This window comes from Hevea brasiliensis, chromosome 3, assembly GCF_030052815.1.
Source record: "Hevea brasiliensis isolate MT/VB/25A 57/8 chromosome 3, ASM3005281v1, whole genome shotgun sequence".
Lineage (NCBI taxonomy): Eukaryota > Viridiplantae > Streptophyta > Magnoliopsida > Malpighiales > Euphorbiaceae > Hevea > Hevea brasiliensis.
The window spans coordinates 72395464-72414975 of NC_079495.1; positions in this window are offsets into that span (position 1 = coordinate 72395464).

Sequence of the window (19512 nt, forward strand, 5' to 3'; positions counted from 1 at the left end):
TTAAAAGTTCCCACCAATCACAATTAAACAACCATTTAATTAACTAATAAAAGAGACAATTAGGACCAAAGAAATTAAAAAACCTATCAGCCATCTTCTTCCCCATTCCAGCCACACCACCATGGAAGCCCTCATCTCCTTCTTCATTCAAGCTTGAAAATCTCTCTAACCTTACCCCAAAAACCTTAACTCCCTTCACTAAAATTGGTCACCCAACCTTGCTAAAGTGTTTGGCAGCCTAGAAAATGAAAGAAAGTGAAGTTTAAGCTCGGAAAATTCTGCCCTACAAGAGGTTAGTGCCTATTTATACATAAATCCTTCTTATTCCATGTTAGGGACTTGAATTGAGCATGAAAGTGTAACTTAAATAAAGTAAAACTTAGGTATACATCCCATGGAATTCGGCAGCCTAGTAAGGGTCATGATTTTGATTGTTTAGATGGACTTAAAGTAGACTAGAGAGGGTGTTTAAAGTATATATTTATGTGGATAATGAATTAGTTAGTTAACTAAGGTAACTAGTGTGAAATTGAAATGGGAATTAGGGTTTTGGGAGTGAAATTTGGACTTAGCTTATGAAATGATGAGTGAACATTCTAATGGTCAATTAGTGACCATTTGAGGTAAGTTGACCATAATTTGAAGTGAATTAGAGTATTACAAACTGAAATGGTATGCTGCCTAGTGAGGGCAGCAGGGGAGGCTGTGAGTCCAGCCTGTTTGGACTGCCATAACTCTGGCTGTGTAGGTTCAATTGGTGTTTGGCCAATTGGACATGAAACTAGACACATAATGGCACAATTTTGGTGAAGAAACCATGCCCAAAAGACCAAAGCAAGTGGACCAAAAACTGGCCCCAACCCGGATGTCCTGCAACCAGAATCTGCAGAATGACCAAATGAACAGTAATTGTTCATTTGGCCATAACTCATTGTAGAATGGGCCAATTGACCTGAAATTTTTACAGCAACAAGTTAAGATATAGACAAACAACTTTCATGAAGAAACCTACCCCAAATTATGGCCATAACATATCCAATAAGGCAGTTGAAGTCACTGTTCACTGCACTGTAGATATGGTCAATTCTGCAGTTTTGCAATCCGACCAGCTGTGGTTTTTGGACCATATCTGGAGCTACAAAACTCCAAATGGAGTGATTCAAAAAAATAAATTCAACTAGACAAAATAAGGAACAACTTTTATGTTTTCCATTTCCTCAAATTCCCACTGTAACAGTCACAAATAGAACAGTAAAGTTGGGGTACAAAAACTGAAAATTCTGCTCCCTTAGTTCTAAGATTAAAAATGGTATTGGTGATTAATTCCAACAAGTTTTGAATGCAAAATGTGGTACATTGGGGGTGTTAAAACCAATGTACCTATTTTCTATCCAAAAGTCAACATTTTTGTTGACCAATGAGGTGAATAGTGACACCAAAACTTGAAATTCAAAAATTGAAGAATTCAAAAGTATCAAATGCCCTAGTATACCTAACAAGATTGGTTTGGATAGTTTGGCATGCCAATAGGGTTCGATTAGCGATCGCACATGGCATTATTCCATTACGTGATTTTATGGCTTTTAGCCATTCGACCTTGTGTTGATATTTGGCCTTGTGCCTATTGTCATTACTGACTTATTAGCCGCTACTGCACACCGGGAGATGCATACGTGACCGATGGTATGACGGCCCGAGGTACTAGATACCCAGCGCCAGTATACCCGTTTATCCAGTCCAGTCGTCCAGTATAGGTTACTTGGGCAACCAAAAGAATGAAAGTGGATAAAGTTAACGAAATAAATGATTATAACAAGTATAAAACCAGTAAAACATTGATACATTCAATATATATTTATTTTCTGTTATTTCCTTTTATTTTATTATTGCACCACTAAGCATTATTGCTTAGCGCGTTGCTTTTGCCACGCGTAGGTTCTGGAGATACTGATCGAGAGCCCAGTAGACCGCAGACTGGGTGAGACCATCCTGCAGTTCTGCATAGTGTCTGTGTCACCTCACCATCTACAGTGCATTGGTAGGACACTAGGTTTCATTTTGATATTTTGTAACTAATTTTTATTTTGTCATATGTAATTGAACTTATGTAATGTATTTTGATGTTTATGTATATAATGAAAATTGTGGTTATGAATGGAAAATTCGAGTATTTATTTATTGTTTGTATATGAGTACCGTGAGAAATGAATGTTTGAGTGATGGAAATGTTGTTGAAAATCATATTGAGACTTTGTTGATGAAATGGAGTTGGGATTGTTTGGAAATGATTTTGGAAGTATTTTTCACAGGTTCCGAAGAACTGTTTTCTCCATTTTTAGCCGGTACTCTGCCGGATTTTCTATAAAATTTTCAGAACCTCAAATAAATTATAATTTCAATAAATGACTTAAATGAATTATATTTCACAAGTTATATTCAAAACTATGATAAAAAAATTAATTAAGATAAAATAGAGTGTTCCGGTACACCGTATGACATAACTTACTCGGATATACTGTAGACGGGTAAGGGGTGTCACATTTAGTGGTATCAGAGCACGGTTTAGGCGTTTTTGGGCTTAGATTGAGTCCATACCATGCATTGCATTTGTAAGAGTCGAGGTGACACTAATGCAGATCTGTTTGTCTTTGTTATTTTGAATAGGATATGGACCCTACATCTCAGAGGGCAGTTGAGGAGGAAGTGGAGAGTCATGCTCCACCTGCAGCAGCTGAGACTGGGGGTATGGGAGAACTCGCTCCACACTCAAGCAGAGCCTGCTCAGCCTCCACAGGCCATGTTCCAGCAAATGGCCGAAATCTTCAGACAAATGGCTGGGGTAATGCCAGCACCACCACCACCACCTCCACAACCAAAATCACACCAGGAAAAATTGAGAAAGTTTGGAGCAGTGGACTTCTTTCGCAAGAGAGAAGATGATTCTGTTGCAGCCGAAAATTGGTTGAACAGAACAGGCAGAGTTTTAAAACAACTCCACTGCACTCCAGAGCAAAACTTAGAAGCTGCCATATCTCTGTTGCAAGATGATGCATATGAATGGTGGGATACTGTGTCCAGTGAAGTACAGTCAGAAATAGTAACTTGGGACTTCTTTCTCTCTGAATTTAAGAAGAAATATGTGGGTAGTGTATACCTGGAAGAGAGAAGAAGAGAGTTCATTAACCTGAGGCAGAGGCAGCTGTCAGTGGCCGAGTATGAGAAGGAATTCGTCAGATTAAGCCGCTACGGAAGGGAGATAGTCCCTAATGAGGCTGAAAGGTGTAAAAGATTTGAAGAGGGACTAAATGACAACATAAAAATCATGATCACTGCCTTGGGAATTACTGACTTCACTAAGTTAGTGGAAGCTGCAATAAAGGTTGAAAAAGTAAGAATCAGTGAGCAGACTAGAAGGGAAAGACAGCAGAAGAGGGGCCCAGGTCAGTCTAGTTCATTTCCTGCACCAGGAAAGAAGTTCAAGGGTCCACCTGCACAGAGTTCAGGTCAGCCACAAGGTCAGGGTCAGTCTCAGGGGCCCAGGCCACAGTTTACCCCTAGGAGAGGTCACCCACACCATCGGGGCGCTCTCGAGTGGATGGGGTTCAGGACCAGCCCCAAAGATCTTCTACATGTCCACATTGTTTGAAATGGCATAAGGGAGAGTGTTGGAGAGTGACTGGTGCCTGCTTAAGGTGTGGGTCAACAGAGCATCAATTGAAGAACTGTCCACGCAGAACTACTACAGCTGCTCCAACACAAGCAGACAGACCTGCTCCTGCACCACAAAGGGGTAGGAAATCTGGAAAATATGACGCAGTGGGACCATCACAGAGGCCTGCATCTGAGCCAGCAGAGAGGCCAGATAACAGACCACTTGCTAGAGCCTATGCCATTAGAGCGCAGGAGGAGCAAGATGCCCCGGACGTCATCAGGGGTACGTTCTCCCTCTACAATACATCTGTGCATGCATTGGTGGATCCAAGATCCACTCATTCATACATCTGCATCAACCTACCCGTAGAAAGGGGGATACTAATAGGGGAGAGTGACCAAGACATTCTGGTCACTAATCCATTGGGCCATAGTGTAGTGGTGAACAAAGTATACAAAGGTTGCCCGTTAAGCATTCAGGGGTATGAATTTTTGGCAGACCTGATTGAGTTGCCCTTCCACGAGTTTGACGTGATTTTGGGAATGGACTGGTTGTCACGTCATCAGGCAATAGTTGATTGCAAATTGAAGAGAATTTCTTTGAAAACTTCTGAGGGTAATGAGATCACAGTTGTGGGGGAAAGGACTTATTTCTTGTCCAATTTAATCTCAGCCACATTTTCAAGAAGAATGATGAAAAAAGGCTGTGTAGCCTACCTAGCACATGTGGTGGATACTAGGCTAAGCCAAACTTGAGTGATATACCCACGAAGAGACTTCCTGCAGGTATTTCTGAAGAATTGCCCGGTTTGCCACCGTAAAGGGAAGTCGAATTTGCTATTGAGACAACGCCGGTACAACACCCATTTCTATTGCTCCTTATAGGATGGCACCCACTGAATTGAGGGAGTTGAAAACTCAGTTGCAAGAGTTGCTTGATAAGGGGTTTATACGCCCCAGTGTGTCACCATGGGGAGCTCCAGTGCTGTTTGTAAAGAAAAAGGATGGGACTTTGAGGCTATGCATCGACACGGCGATTGAATAAAGTGACTGTGAAGAACAAATATCCGTTGCCTAGAATTGATGATCTGTTTGATCAGTTGAAGGGAGCAGGAGTATTTTCTAAGATTGATCTCAGATCAGGGTTATCATCAGTTGAGGGTGAAGGATGTAGATGTGCCCAAGACTGCATTCAGGACCCGGTATGGGCATTATGAGTTTCTGGTGATGCCCTTTGGCCTAACAAATGCACCAGCGGCATTTATGGACCTTATGAACCGTATATTCCATCCACACTTAGATCGATTCGTAGTGGTCTTTATTGATGATATTTTGGTGTATTCCAAGACCAGGGAAGAACATGATGAGCATTTGAGGATTGTTCTGCAAACCCTGAGAGAAAAGAAGCTGTATGCTAAGTTGTCCAAGTGTGATTTTTGGTTGAATGAGATTGCATTTCTTGGACACATAGTGTCAGCTGATGGGATTAGGGTGGATCCCAAGAAAATAGAAGCAGTGATGGAATGGAAGCCTCCCAGGAATACAACTGAGGTCAGAAGCTTCTTGGGGCTAGCTGGGTATTACAGGAGATTTGTGAAGCGATTTTCCTTAATAGCTGCTCCAATGACCAAGTTGTTACACAAGAATGTCAGATTTGACTGGAATAACAAGTGTCAGACCAGTTTTGAGAAGTTGAAGGCTATGTTGATAGAGGTACCAGTGTTAACACAGCCAGTGTTAGGAAAGGACTTTATGGTCTACAGTGATGCCTCTCATAATGGGTTAGGGTGTGTATTGATGCAAGAGGGGAAGGTGGTCGCTTATGCTTCGAGGCAGCTAAGGCCACATGAACAGAATTACCCTACCCATGATCTAGAGCTTGCAGCAATTATCTTCGTGATCGAAGATATGGAGGCATTACTTGTATGGTGAAAAGTGCTACATTTACACGGACCATAAAAGCACGAAATACTTGCAACCCGTATGAGCTCAACCTTAGACAGAGACGGTGGATTGAGTTCTGAAGGACTATGATTGTGTAATTGACTACCATCCCGGGAAGGCAAATGTAGTTCTTGATGCTTTGAGCGTAAAAATCCATCACAGCTTTGAGGTCATTGAATGCCCGTCTATCTTTGGGTCGAGATGGAGCTATTTTGGTGAGTTGCAGTGAGGCCAAACTCACACAGCAGATTTTAGATGGGCAAAAGGCAGATAAAAAGTTAATGGCTATTATGAGCAAAATCTCAGAGGGAAAAGCAACTGACTATGAGGTGAAAGCAGATGGGTGTCTGTACTACAAAGGAAGAGTATGTGTACCAGATGATGGGGAATTGAAGGCCAGTATTCTGAAAGAGGCACATACCAGTGTTTATGCTATGCACCCAGGAAGTACAAAAATGTATCATGATCTGAAACTTCAGTATTGGTGGCCTGGTATGAAGAAGGACATAGCTGACTATGTGACTAAATGCTTGACATGTCAGCAAGTCAAGGCAGAACATCAAGTTCCATCAGGTTTGCTACAGCCTATACGCATACCTGAATGGAAATGGGATAGGGTCACCATGGATTTTGTAAGTGGTCTACCTCTCACCCAGAAGAAACATGATGCAGTATGGGTGATAGTTGATAGATTGACAAAGTCAGCACACTTTCTGCCAGTTAGGACTGACTACTCACTAGAGAAGTTAGCAGAATTGTATATCAGTGAGATAGTTAGACTGCATGGAATTCCACTTTCCATCATATCTGATCGAGACCCAAGGTTTACATCGAGATTTTGGAAGAAGTTGCATGAGTCCTTGGGTACACAACTCCACTTCAGCACAGCTTTCCATCCTCAGACGGATGGGCAATCAGAAAGAGTAATCCAGGTAAATAATTGAAACCAATTGAATTAATACAAATATTGAACTAAAATGATAATAATAACATGAAATATATGTCAGGTCCTTGAGGATATGCTGAGGAGTTGTGTCATTGAGTTTGAGGGAAGTTGGGATAAATAATTCCCACTAGCAGAATTTGCATACAACAATAGCTACCAAGCTAGTATCCAAATGGCCCCATATGAAGCACTGTATGGGAGAAAATGTAGAACTCCAGTGTGCTGGACTGAATTGGGCGAAGACAAACTGGTAGGGCTGCACTGTAAAGCGCATCGAGGAGAAAGTGAAACTAATCAACTCCAATCTGAAGGTTGCCTCAGATAGACAGAAATCTTATGCCGACCTGAAGAGAAAAGAAATAGAATATGCGGTTGGCGACAAAGTGCTCCTCAAGGTGTCACCGTGGAAGAAGGTATTGAGGTTTGGAAGAAAAGGTAAGTTAAGCCCTAGGTTCATTGGCCCATATGAAGTCATTGAACGTGTGGGTATTGTGGCCTATAGGCTAGCTTTACCACCAGAGCTGGACAAGATCCACAATGTGTTCCACGTGTCCATGCTCAGAAGATACCGCTCAGATCCTTCACGTGTCATCTCCAGGGAAGAAATTGAAATACAGCCGGATTTGACATATGAAGAAGAACCTCTACGGATCCTGGCTCGGGAAGTGAAAGAGTTGAGAAATAAGCAGATTCCACTGGTGAAAGTGCTTTGGAGGCACCACAACACCGAGGAGGCAACTTGGGAAAGTGAAGAAACGATGAGGCAACAGTTCCCTCAACTGTTTGTATCAGGTAAATTTCGAGGACGAAATTTAAATTAGAGGGGAAGAGTTGTGACACCCTCCCGGTAGCAACTCTGTACATTCTACTGTTCCGGTGACCGGTGTCAGTCCGGATAGTTAGAACGTTCGGAAAAATATTTTAACTAAAGTGAGGAACCATAATTAACTCAAATATTAATAAGAAAAATTTAGTAAAAATTTTAGAAATAAAATACAACTAAGTCAAATGAGACGGTGCCCAAGCGATGGGTAACCCAGAGGGAAGTTGCGGTTCTCGCAACTAGGAGCCCTAGACCCAGGGAAAAATTCATAAAATAATTTTTGGGACTCCAGAGAAGGGTCATTGAGGTCCTTATGGCATTAGAATGCCAAGAAAATATTTAGAAAAATTTTTCAATCGGTACAGACAATTTTGACCCGTTAAGCCAAACGGAGGGCATTTTGGTCATTTTGCCTTCAGAGATGATTTTGCCCGACTTGTCCAGTTGAGTAAATAATTATTATGACAAAAAATATGAATTAATGTTGATGAAAAATTAATTTAAAGTTAGTAGAAAAGAAAAGAAAAGAAAAATCAAAATAATGCAAATAATGACATCATTATGATGTCATTTAAAAGTTCCCACCAATCACAATTAAACAACCATTTAATTAACTAATAAAAGAGACAATTGGCACCAAAGAAATTAAAAAACCTATCAGCCATCTTTTTCCCCATTCCAGCCGCACCACCATGGAAGCCCTCATCTCCTTCTTCATTCAAGCTTGAAAATCTCTCTAACCTTACCCCAAAACCTTTAACTCCCTTCACTAAAATTGGTCACTCAACCTTGCTAAAGTGTTTGGCTACCTAGAAAAGGAAAGAAAGTGAAGTTTAAGCTTGAAAAATTTTCCCTACAAGAGTTTAGTGCCTATTTATACATAAATCTTTGTTATTCCATGTTAGGGACTTGAATTGAGCATGAAAGTGTAACTTAAATCAAGTAAAACTTAGGTATATGCATCCCATGGAATTCGGCAGCCTAGTGAGGGTCATGATTTTGATTGTTTAGATGGACTTAAAGTAGACTAGAGAGGGTGTTTAAAGTATATATTTATGTGGATAATGAATTAGTTAGTTAACTAAGGTAACTAGTGTGAAATTGAAATGGGAATTAGGGTTTTGGGAGTGAAATTTGGACTTAGCTTATGAAATGATGAGTGAACATTCTAATGGTCAATTAGTGACCATTTGAGGTAAGTTGACCATAATTTGAAGTGAATTAGAGTATTACAAACTGAAATGGTATGCTACCTAGTGAGGGCAGCAGGGGAGGCTGTGAGTCCAGCCTGTTTGGACTGCCATAACTCTGGCTGTGTAGGTTCAATTGGTGTTTGGCCAATTGGACATGAAACTAGACACATAATGGCACAATTTTGGTGAAGAAACCATGCCCAAAAGACCAAAGCAAGTGGACCAAAAACTGGCCCCAACCCGGATGTCCTGCAACCAGAATCTGCAGAATGACCAAATGAACAGTAATTGTTCATTTGGCCATAACTCATTGTAGAATAGGCCAATTGACCTGAAAGTTTTACAGAAATAAGTTACAATATTGAAAAACAACTTTCATGAAGAAACCTACCCCAAATTATGGCCAGAACATATCCAATAAGGCAGTTGCATTCACTGTTCACTGCACTGTAGATATGGTCAATTCTGCAGTTTTACAATCCGGCCAGCTGTGGTTTTTGGACCATATCTAGAGCTACAAAACTCCAAATGGAGTGATTCAAAAAAAGAAATTCAACTAGACAAAATAAGGAACAACTTTCATGTTTACCATTTCCTCAAATTCCCACTGTAACAGTCACAAATGGAACAGTAAAGTTGGGGTACAAAAACTGAAAATTCTGCTCCCTTAGTTCTAAGCTTAAAAATGGTATTGGTGATTAATTCCAACAAGTTTTGAATGAAAAATGTGGTACATTGGGGGTGTTAAAACCAATGTACCTATTTTCTATCCAAAAGTCAACATTTTTGTTGACAAATGAGGTGAATAGTGACACCAAAACTTGAAATTCAAAAATTGAAGAATTCAAAAGTATCAAATGCCCTAGTATACCTAACAAGATTGGTTTGGATAGTTTGGCATGCCAATAGGGTTCAGTTAGCAGTACTGCACATGGCATTATGCCATTCTATGATTTTATGGCTTTTAGCCATTCTGACCTTGTGTTGATATTTGGCCTTGTGCCTATTGTCATTACAGCTTATTAGCTGTTCTGTTGCACACCGGGAGATGCATACGTGACCGATGGTGTGACGGCCCGAGGTACTAGATACCCAGCACCAGTATACCCGTTTATCCAGTCCAGTCGTCCAGTATAGGTTACTTGGGCAACCAAAAGAATGAAAGTGGATAAAGTTAACGAAATAAATGATTATAACAAGTACAAAACCAGTAAAACATCGATACATTCAATAGATATTTATTTTCTGTTATTTCCTTTTATTTTATTATTGCACCACTAAGCATTATTGCTTAGCGCATTGCTTTTGCCACGCGTAGGTTCTGGAGATACTGATCGAGAGCCCAGTAGACCGCAGACTGGGTGAGACCATCCTGTAGCTCTGCATAGTGTCCGTGTCACCTCACCATCTATAGTGCATTGGTAGGACACTAGGTTTCATTTTGATATTTTGTAACTAATTTTTATTTTCTCATATGTAATTGAACTTATGTAATGTATTTTGATGTTCATGTATATAATGAAAATTGTGGTTATGAATGGAAAATTTGAGTATTTATTTATTGTTTGTATATGAGTACCATGAGAAATGAATGTTTGAGTGATGGAAATGTTGTTGAAAATCATATTGAGACTTTGTTGATGAAATGGAGTTGGGATTGTTTGGAAATGATTTTGGAAGTGTTTTTCACAGGTTCCGAAGAACTGTTTTCTCCATTTTTAGCCGGTACTCTGCCGGATTTTCTATAAAATTTTCGGAACCTCAAATAAATTATAATTTCAATAAATGACTTAAATGAATTATATTTCACAAGTTATATTCAAAACTATGATAAAAAAAATTAATTAAGATAAAATAGAGTGTTCCGGTACACCGTGTGACATAACTTACTCGGATGTACTGTAGACGGGTAAGGGGTGTCACACTTCAGCCAGAGTTTATATGATGAGACAGCGAGAAGAGGCTGAGACTTTCGATGTGGTAGCCGATACATTCTCTATCTCTGATCAAGAAGTATTTGTGTTGTTTGATCCGGTTTCAAGCCACTCGTATATTAGTGCTAGCATAGTCAGTTCACTTGTTGTTTCGCGTGTCAAAATGGATTTTGAAGTGCTAGTAACTAGTCTGTTAGGACAAGAGGTTCGGGTCAACAGAATCTATAGAAACTGTCCTTTGGTGATCCAAGGACATGTTTTTCTGTCAGATTTGATTGAAATGCCCTTCAGAGATTATGATATCATCTTGGGCATGGATTGGTTAGCCAGGTATCATGCCATGATTGACTGTAGATTGAAGACAGTTACTTTTGGTCTCCCTCTGTACGGTGATGTGGTAATACATGGGGAGAGGCATTTACTGCCATCAAACATCATTTTGGCTACACTGGCCAGAAGGATGATCAGAAAGGGGTGTTAAGCATACTTGGCACATGTGATAGACAGCCAAGTGGGGAGTCCAGCACTAAGGGACATTCCTACAGTATGTGACTTTTTGGATGTGTTTCCTGATGAATTGCCAGGATTACCTCCAGAAAGAGAAGTGCAGTTTAAGATTGATGTTATGCCTGGAGTGGACCCAATCTTTATAACACCATATAGAATGGCACCTGCAGAATTGAAAGAGTTGAAAGTGCAGTTGTAAGAGCTGCTTGACAAGGGCTTTATTTGCCTAGTGTGTCACCTTGGGGAGCGCTAGTGTTATTTATAAAGAAGATGGATGTCACTCTCTGGTTATCCATTGACTATCGGCAGTTGAATAAGGTGACAATAAAGAATAGATATCCATTGCCCCGCATTGATGACTTGTTTGATCAGTTTTGTGGTGCAGCTGTGTTCCTCAAAATTGACTTGAGATCAGGTTATTATCAGCTGAAAGTACAAGAGCAAAGTATTCCTAAAACTGCCTTCAGAACCCGCTATGGCCATTATGAGTTCTTGGTCATGCCATTCGGGTTGATTAATGCTCCGGCTGCTTTTATGGATCTGATGAACACTATCTTCAAACCATACCTCGACCAGTTTGTTGTGGTATTCATAGATGATATATTGGTCTATTCGAGGAGTGCAGAAGAGCATGATAGACATCTGCGGATTGTAATGCAGACTTTGAGGGAGAAACAGCTATACACCAAATTGTGAAAGTTTGAATTTTGGCTGAAGGAAATATCTTTCTTGGGGCATATAGTATCGGTAGAGGGCATCAAGGTAGATCCAAGTAAGATAGAAGCTGTCCTTAATTGGAGGCCACCCAGAAATATCACGAAGATTCGTAGTTTTCTGGGTTTAGCTGGATACTACCATTGATTTGTGAAGGGATTTTCTATGTTGGCATCTCCATTGACTAAGTTACTTCGAAAAGATCTGAAATTTTAGTGGACGGATAAATGCCAGCAGAGTTTTGATGAATTGAAGAAATGTTTGACTGAAGCTCCAGTCTTTACTTTACCTACCCCGGGTAAAGAGTATACTATTTACAGTGATGCTTCTCACAATAGGTTAGGCTGTGTATTGATGCAAGATCGAAATGTCATTGCCTATGCATCACGCCAGCTAAAACCGCATGAGAGGAATTATCCGACACATGACTTGGAGCTAGCAGCTATATTGTTCACTCTTAAGATCTAGAGACATTATTTGTATGGGGAGAAGTGCTACATCTACACAGATCATAAGAGTTTGAAGTACTTGTGCACCCAGAAAGAGTTGAATTTGAGACAGAGGAGATGGTTAGAGTTGATAAAGGGCTACGATTGTCTGATAAACTATCAGCCAGGGAAAGCTAATGTTGTGGCTGACGCCTTAAGTCGTAAGACTATGGCAAGTCTACGGGTTACCCCTTTATCTATGGTACATGAGTTGAGATCATTACATGCTAGCTTAGAGATTAATGATGATGGGCAGACAGCAGTTGCATGACATGTACAGCCAGTGTTGACTGATCAGATCAGAATGGCTGCTCAAAATGATCAGAAATATCAAAAGCAATTAGAAGAAGTCAGAATGGGCAAGAAACCAGAATTCTCAGTAAGAGATGACGGTCTATGTAACACCCTCCCTATAGCAACTCCATACATTCTACTGTTCCAGTGACCAGTGTCGGTCCGGACAGCTAGAACGTCCGGAAAAATATTTAAACTAAAGTGAGGAACCATAATTAACTCAAATATTAATAAGAAAAATTTAGAAAAAAATTTAGAAATAAAATACAACCAAGTTAAACGAGCCGGTGCCCTAACGATGGGTAACCTAGTGAAAAGTTGCGGTTCTCGCAACTAAGAGCCCTAGACTCGAGAGAAAATTCATAAAATAATTTTTGGGACTCCAGAGAAGGGTTATTGAGGTTCTTATGCCATTAGAATGCCAAGAAAATATTTAGAAAATTTTTTCAATCGGTATAGATAATTTTGGCCCGTTAAGCCAAACGGAGGGCATTTTGGTCATTTCGCCCTCAGAGGTGATTTTTGACCAACTTGTCCAATTAAGTACATAAATTATATGACATAAAATATGAATTAATGTTGATGAAAAATTAATTTGAAGTCAGTAGAAAAGAAAAGAAAAGAAAATAAAATATAAAGTAAATTATGACATCATTATGATGTCATTTAAAAATCCCCACCAATTACATTTAAACAACCATTTAATTAACTAATAAAAAGAGACAATTGAGACCAAAAAAATCAAAAACACTATCTGCCTTCTTCTCCCTCAAACCGGCCGAATTCTTCCCTAACCCAAACCTCCATTAACACTTCATCAAGCTTCACACCCCACTAAGTTTCACCATAAGCTCACTTAATCACTTCACAAAAACTCTTCCTTGCATCTTAAACTCTCTTTAACCAGCAAAAAGAAGAAGGAAAAGAAAGTTTTTACAAGTTTGGAAGTTAGCTCCAACAAGGTTAGTGCCATCTTTCTCCTTCTTCCTTTGGATATTCATGTTAAAACATTAAGTTAGGCTAGGAAATTATGGAATTGAAGAAAATTAAACATGCTAGGGTAAATGGTGAATTTCGGCAGCCTATTGGGGGTGATGATTTTGATTGTTTTGATGGGCTTAGAGTGGACTAGAGATGGTGTTTAAAGTGTATATATATATATATATATATATATATATATATATATATATATATAATGAATTAGTGTCTTTAACTACGGTGTGTGGTGTGAATTGATATGGGGAATTAGGGTTTTGGAGAGAAACTTGGACTTTGCTTATGTAATGGTGAATGAACATTTTAATGGTCAATTAGCGACCATTTGAGGTAAGTTGACCATAACCTAGAGTGAATTATAGCATTACAAACTGATTTGGTATGCTGCCTAGTGAAACCAGCATGGTGGTTGTGAGTCCAGCCTATTTGGATAGCCACAACTTGGGCTGTGTAGGTTCAATTGGTGTTTGGCCAATTGACCATGAAACTAGACACATAATGGCACAATTTTGGTGAAGAAACCATGCCCAAAAGACCAAAGCAAGTGGACCAAAAACTTGCCCCAACCCGGATGTCCTACCACCAGATTCTGCAGAATGACCAGTTCATTTGGCCATAACTCATTGTAGAATGGCCCAATTGACCTGAAATTTTTACAGCAACAAGTTAAGATATAGACCAAAAACTTTCATGAAGAAATCTACCCCAAATTATGACCAAAACCTATCCAACAAGGCAGTTGCGATCCACTGCTCATCGTGACCTGTAGATATGGTCAGTTCTGAAATTTTTCAATTCGGCCAGTTGTGGTTTTTGGACCATAACTTGAGCTACAAAACTCCAAATCGAGTGATTCAAAAAAAGAAATTCAACTAGACAAAATAAGGAACAACTTTCATGTTTATCATTTTCTCAAGTTCCCACTGCAACAGTAACTAATGGAACAGTAAAGTTAGGGTATAAAAACTGAAAATTCTGCTCCATTAGTTTTAAGCTTAGAAATGGTATTGGTGATTAATGCCAACATGTTTTGAATGCACAATGTGGCATGTTGGGAGTGTTAAAACCAATGTACCTATTTTCAATGCAAAAGTCAACATTTTTGTTGACTAGTGGAGTGAATAGTAACACCAAAGCTTGAAATTCAAAAATTACAAAATGCAAAAGTATCAAATGCCCTAGTATACCTAACAAGATTGGTTTGGATAGTTTGGCATGCCAATAGGGTTCAGTTAGCAGTACTACACATGGCATTATGCCATTCTGTGATTTCATGGCTTTTAGCCATTCTGACATTGTGTTGAGACTTGGCCTTGTGCCTAATGTTATTCTGACTTATTAGTGCTCTGCACACCGGGAGATACATATGTGACCGATGGTGTGACAGCCCGAGGTACTTGATACCCAGTCCCAGTTTACCCGTTTATCCAGTCCAGTCGTCCAGTATAGGTTACTTGGGCAACCAAACATAAAAGTGGACAAATTTAATGAAATAATGAATATAATAAGTACAAATAAGTAAGATTACAAATACTCATCGAAAATTTATTTGAAATGAAACATCAATACATTCATTGCATATTTACTTTCTGTTATTTTTTTTATTTTATTATTGGCACCACTAAGCATTATTGCTTAGGGCGTTGCTTTTGCCACACGTAGGTTCTGGAGATACTGACCGAGAGCCCAGTAGACCACAGACTGGGTGAGACCTCCTGCAGCTCTGCATAGTGTCTGTGTCACCTCATCGTCATCAGTGCTTTGGTAGGACACTAGGTTTCATTTTGGTATTTCGTAATTAACTTTTATTTTCTTATATGTAATTGAAACTCATGTAATGTATTTTGGTAATAATGTAAATAGTAGAAATTGTGGTTATGAATGGAAAATTTGAGTAATTATTTATTGCTTATATATATGAGTACCACACGTAAACAGTTTACCTGTCACACCCTACCCCTCTGTAAGGCATAACATGATCCCGTAGTATACCTAATGAATTACCAACTTCGTCTACTGATAACCCATTAAATACACTACAAGGGATTTTAAAAACTTTTCTTACTTCTTTTGCAGTGGTGAGCACTATTTACAGGTGTTAAAGACTTTGGTGAACTGAGTGAAATAACTAACTCAATTGGTTTATTTGGAATTTCTGTAAAAATTTTGGCAGAGTGCCATCTGTATTTTGGACAAAACAGTTCTTCAGAAAACCTGTAAAAAGCACTTCAATAATTTTCCAAATCTCAACATCAATACATTTCTCAACACAACAATTTATCAACTCAATTCCATATAAATTTTTCAAAGTCTGAGATAAGGAAATATAATACAGTTTTTACAAGTCAAAACAGCTCATAATTATTTTACAACTTCAAGGTACAATTTGAATTTACAACTGCTCAAAACCAAAAACAAAATGTACATACAGTGTCATACATTACAGTACAAAATGCAAAATATTGGTATACTCACTATACCCAAAAAATCTCTCGCTGGAGGTATATGCAGCCTAGTCTCGCCTGTGTCTCTCTACTGCACAAAGAATTAGAAAGCTATCATTTGAGACAATGTCTCAGTGGTGCACAACATTAACCAAATACAATTTAAATCACAATTCATAAGTCATGTAAATAGTGGATACTTAAAATCATAGTTAAATTCAAGACAATAAATGTCAACAAGAATTTAAACTCCATTTGTCAATATCACAATAATTTTCAAAAAGTCAGATCATGTTTAAATTCAAAAGACAGTATATGTCAATGAGAGTTTAAATCAATTTCACAACCTCACAATACATAATAATGCAATTTAGTCGAATAATTTAAGAATACAGTGTTGCCAATTCATTCACAACTTAAGCCATGACACAAATTTTCGATCAATGCCGTGTTGTACACCACGACAAAGCAATCACAACCTCACTAATCGAAATCAATGAGGAAGGGGAGCTAGCTATATAATGAGTACTCATCCGATCACCTCAACTGGTAAACCAGAGAGGGAAAAATAAACGATCACGACTCCATAAATGGAGAAGGAAAATAAACGATCACAACCCCATAAATGGAGAAGGAATGATACGATACTGTCATGCTAAGTGTGAACACAAAATCAATTCCAAACATTTTATTCAAATGATTCGTGAGAATCCAATAAATTTCCAAACTCATAGTTTCATTCATAAAATGGCAACCCAATTCATAATTAACTTCAATTTCCACAAAAACCATTTACAGTGCTTTTCAATCAATAAGTTTCCATCAATATCATTCAAACAATTTTTCACAGTTTCAAACCATTCACAATGTTTTTCAATCAATAAGTGTCCACCAAACACATTTCCACAATTTAAAACAATGATATGCAAATAGTCAATATTTATTTCCATTGAAAATAATTCAAAAGAAACAGTTGTTGTGCACAAACACAATTTAAAACAATAATATACAAATATTCAATATTTATTTCAATTGAAAAATTCAAAAGCAATAGCCGTTGTGCACAAACCTCTGATGACTTGTCTCACAGTCCGGACTCAGTGTTTCCTTCTCTTTTCCTGAGTCTTTAGTAACTGAGAAACACAATTTGAAGTGTTTCAGTACTAAATTAAATTGTCTCTAACGATAATGTTTGGTAAATAATGCACTGAACTCAATTTTTCACTTAATCACCTAATATACCGACCCTCATTGCGTTTTAGGTAAATTAGGTTTTAGTGTCGTTAATATGTCACATTCGATAGGGTTTTAGGTTTGGTATGTTTTACCAAAGTCATTTCCTTGCTTAGTGCATTTTAATGCAAATTGCTGGATTCCGTGGTTTGACCTAACCGGACGACCTAGTTCCCTCAGTTTTCGGGTCTCGGTCGAAACTACAAACTTGTAGATCTAGGTCTTATGGACCGCGGTGCAAAATTTCAGATCAATCCGAGTTAAGTAGACCGAGTTATGGTCATTATACTATTGCTGGTCAAATGGTACCATTTTAGGTCAATTTTAGGTCAAATTGGTCAATTCTGGTTCGGCCAGTTTTTGGACCCGAACTTGTGCAAGCTTTTTGACTTGCTTATGGTCATTTCTGGGTTTGGGTGTCTTCATAATACTTGTAGCTATGGGTCTTAGCTATTCATGGTTAAAATTTCAGGTCAATTGGACCTGGTTTGAGTGAGTTATGGTATAAACACTCACTGCTGCCCAATTGGTCATTTTTCAGGTCCTAATTGCACCTAATCCGAATTGGTCATTTTCTTAGGTCACCTTGCAAGCAGAATTTTGGTATGGTTTCTCAATGAAAGTTGGCACATTTTGTGCCTAGTTTCACCTCAAATTGGTCTCATACCAATTGAGGTTACACATTTAAGGTTATAGGCTAAAATGTACACTGCCCTCACTATGCCTTTCACACCCCACTTCAAACACATATTTATCTTGCAAAGTTTACTTCCATACCCTACCAATCTGTTTTGGTACATTACCAAATGCATATTCTACTTTACATTAACATTATTTTGGGCAGATTACCATTACCCTCAACACACCAAATACAATTCACATTTACAATTTCTAATTACCATTACAAACACACCTAACCATTACAAATTTTACATACACTTTACAATATCAATCTACATACATCTCATCAATCCTTCTAGGTCAATATTCTGCCCACACTTCCTTCAATATATACCATTACTCAAGTGTCCCCAAACTGCCGCAAACCATTCTTCAACATCAAAGTGCCATCCAATTTACCAATTCCCATCCAAGTGCATAAATCACCATATAAACATGAAATAATTCACTAGGTTACTAATTCATCATGATCAACACCATTTCTCATCAATTATATGCACAAATATCTCATCAAAAACGTGACTCATGGCTGTCCAAAATGAAAACAACAATAACCCTTCAAACTCAAAATTTTCCTTCACCAAACCAACACCCACAACATGAACATAAACTTTAACAAAGAAATTCTCAAAAATGCAAACTTACCTTTAATTGTAACTTGCTAAACCTTCACCAAACTTCTCAAAATTGGTATCAATATCTTCCTTGTGATGTGTAGACCATTTTTCATAAAGCTACTTAAGGGATTGGAGTTGAAATGGAGGAGAAGATGAGGTTTGAAGCAAAATGGCTATGGAGTTTTCTTAGGGAGCTTGTTACGGCATTGTTGAAGAACTAAGAGAAAATGAATCTGCAGATGGTATGTTAGGTGTACACCTGCCCCATTAGCTTTAATTTATTCCTTTAGTGGTCCACTTATATGGATTAAATCATATAATATGTTTACATGTGTTATTTACACATTTTTCACTCCATTTTGGCTATTTGTATTAGGTACCCTCAATTTAATTTTTCATTTTATTTTCTAAGTGTAATATTATTTATTTTTAATGGAAATTTAGGTCAAAAGACACTTCGGGATGTCAAATGACCATAATGCCCTTGTTCGGGTTGCATTCCCGATTTTTCGGTAATACCGGGTTTTTTCTGTTTTTCGATTTCTCACTTTTCTTTGTACTAATTATTTAATTTCTCCTTGATATTTCTAATGATATTTATACTTCAATAAGGGTCTATTTAAGTCCTAAAAATGTTTTCCAGGGTTCCCCGCAGTCCAGGGCTAGTCAACGGTCCACGCCGTGACTTCCCGGTGCGGTCACCCATCGTTAGGTTTCCCGGCTCGTTTAACTTGGTCACATTTCTTTGCTATCATTTTTCCTTTGTTTTTCTTGTACTTTCTTTTCTTGTATTTCATTATTTTATGTTTCCTCACTCATATTGAAGTGTAGTTCTAAGCATCCTAGCTGTCCGGACAACACTGGTCACCGGTACAGCAGAACGCACTACCGAACTTAGGGGTGTTACAATTCTCCCCCCCTTAAATAAATTTCGTCCACGAAATTTTACCCAGTAGTCATCTTACAATAGTCATACGTTTATTTTCTCCTTTTTATATGATCGTAAGACTTTTAACAATCTAATACAATGTTTAATTTGCTTGGATA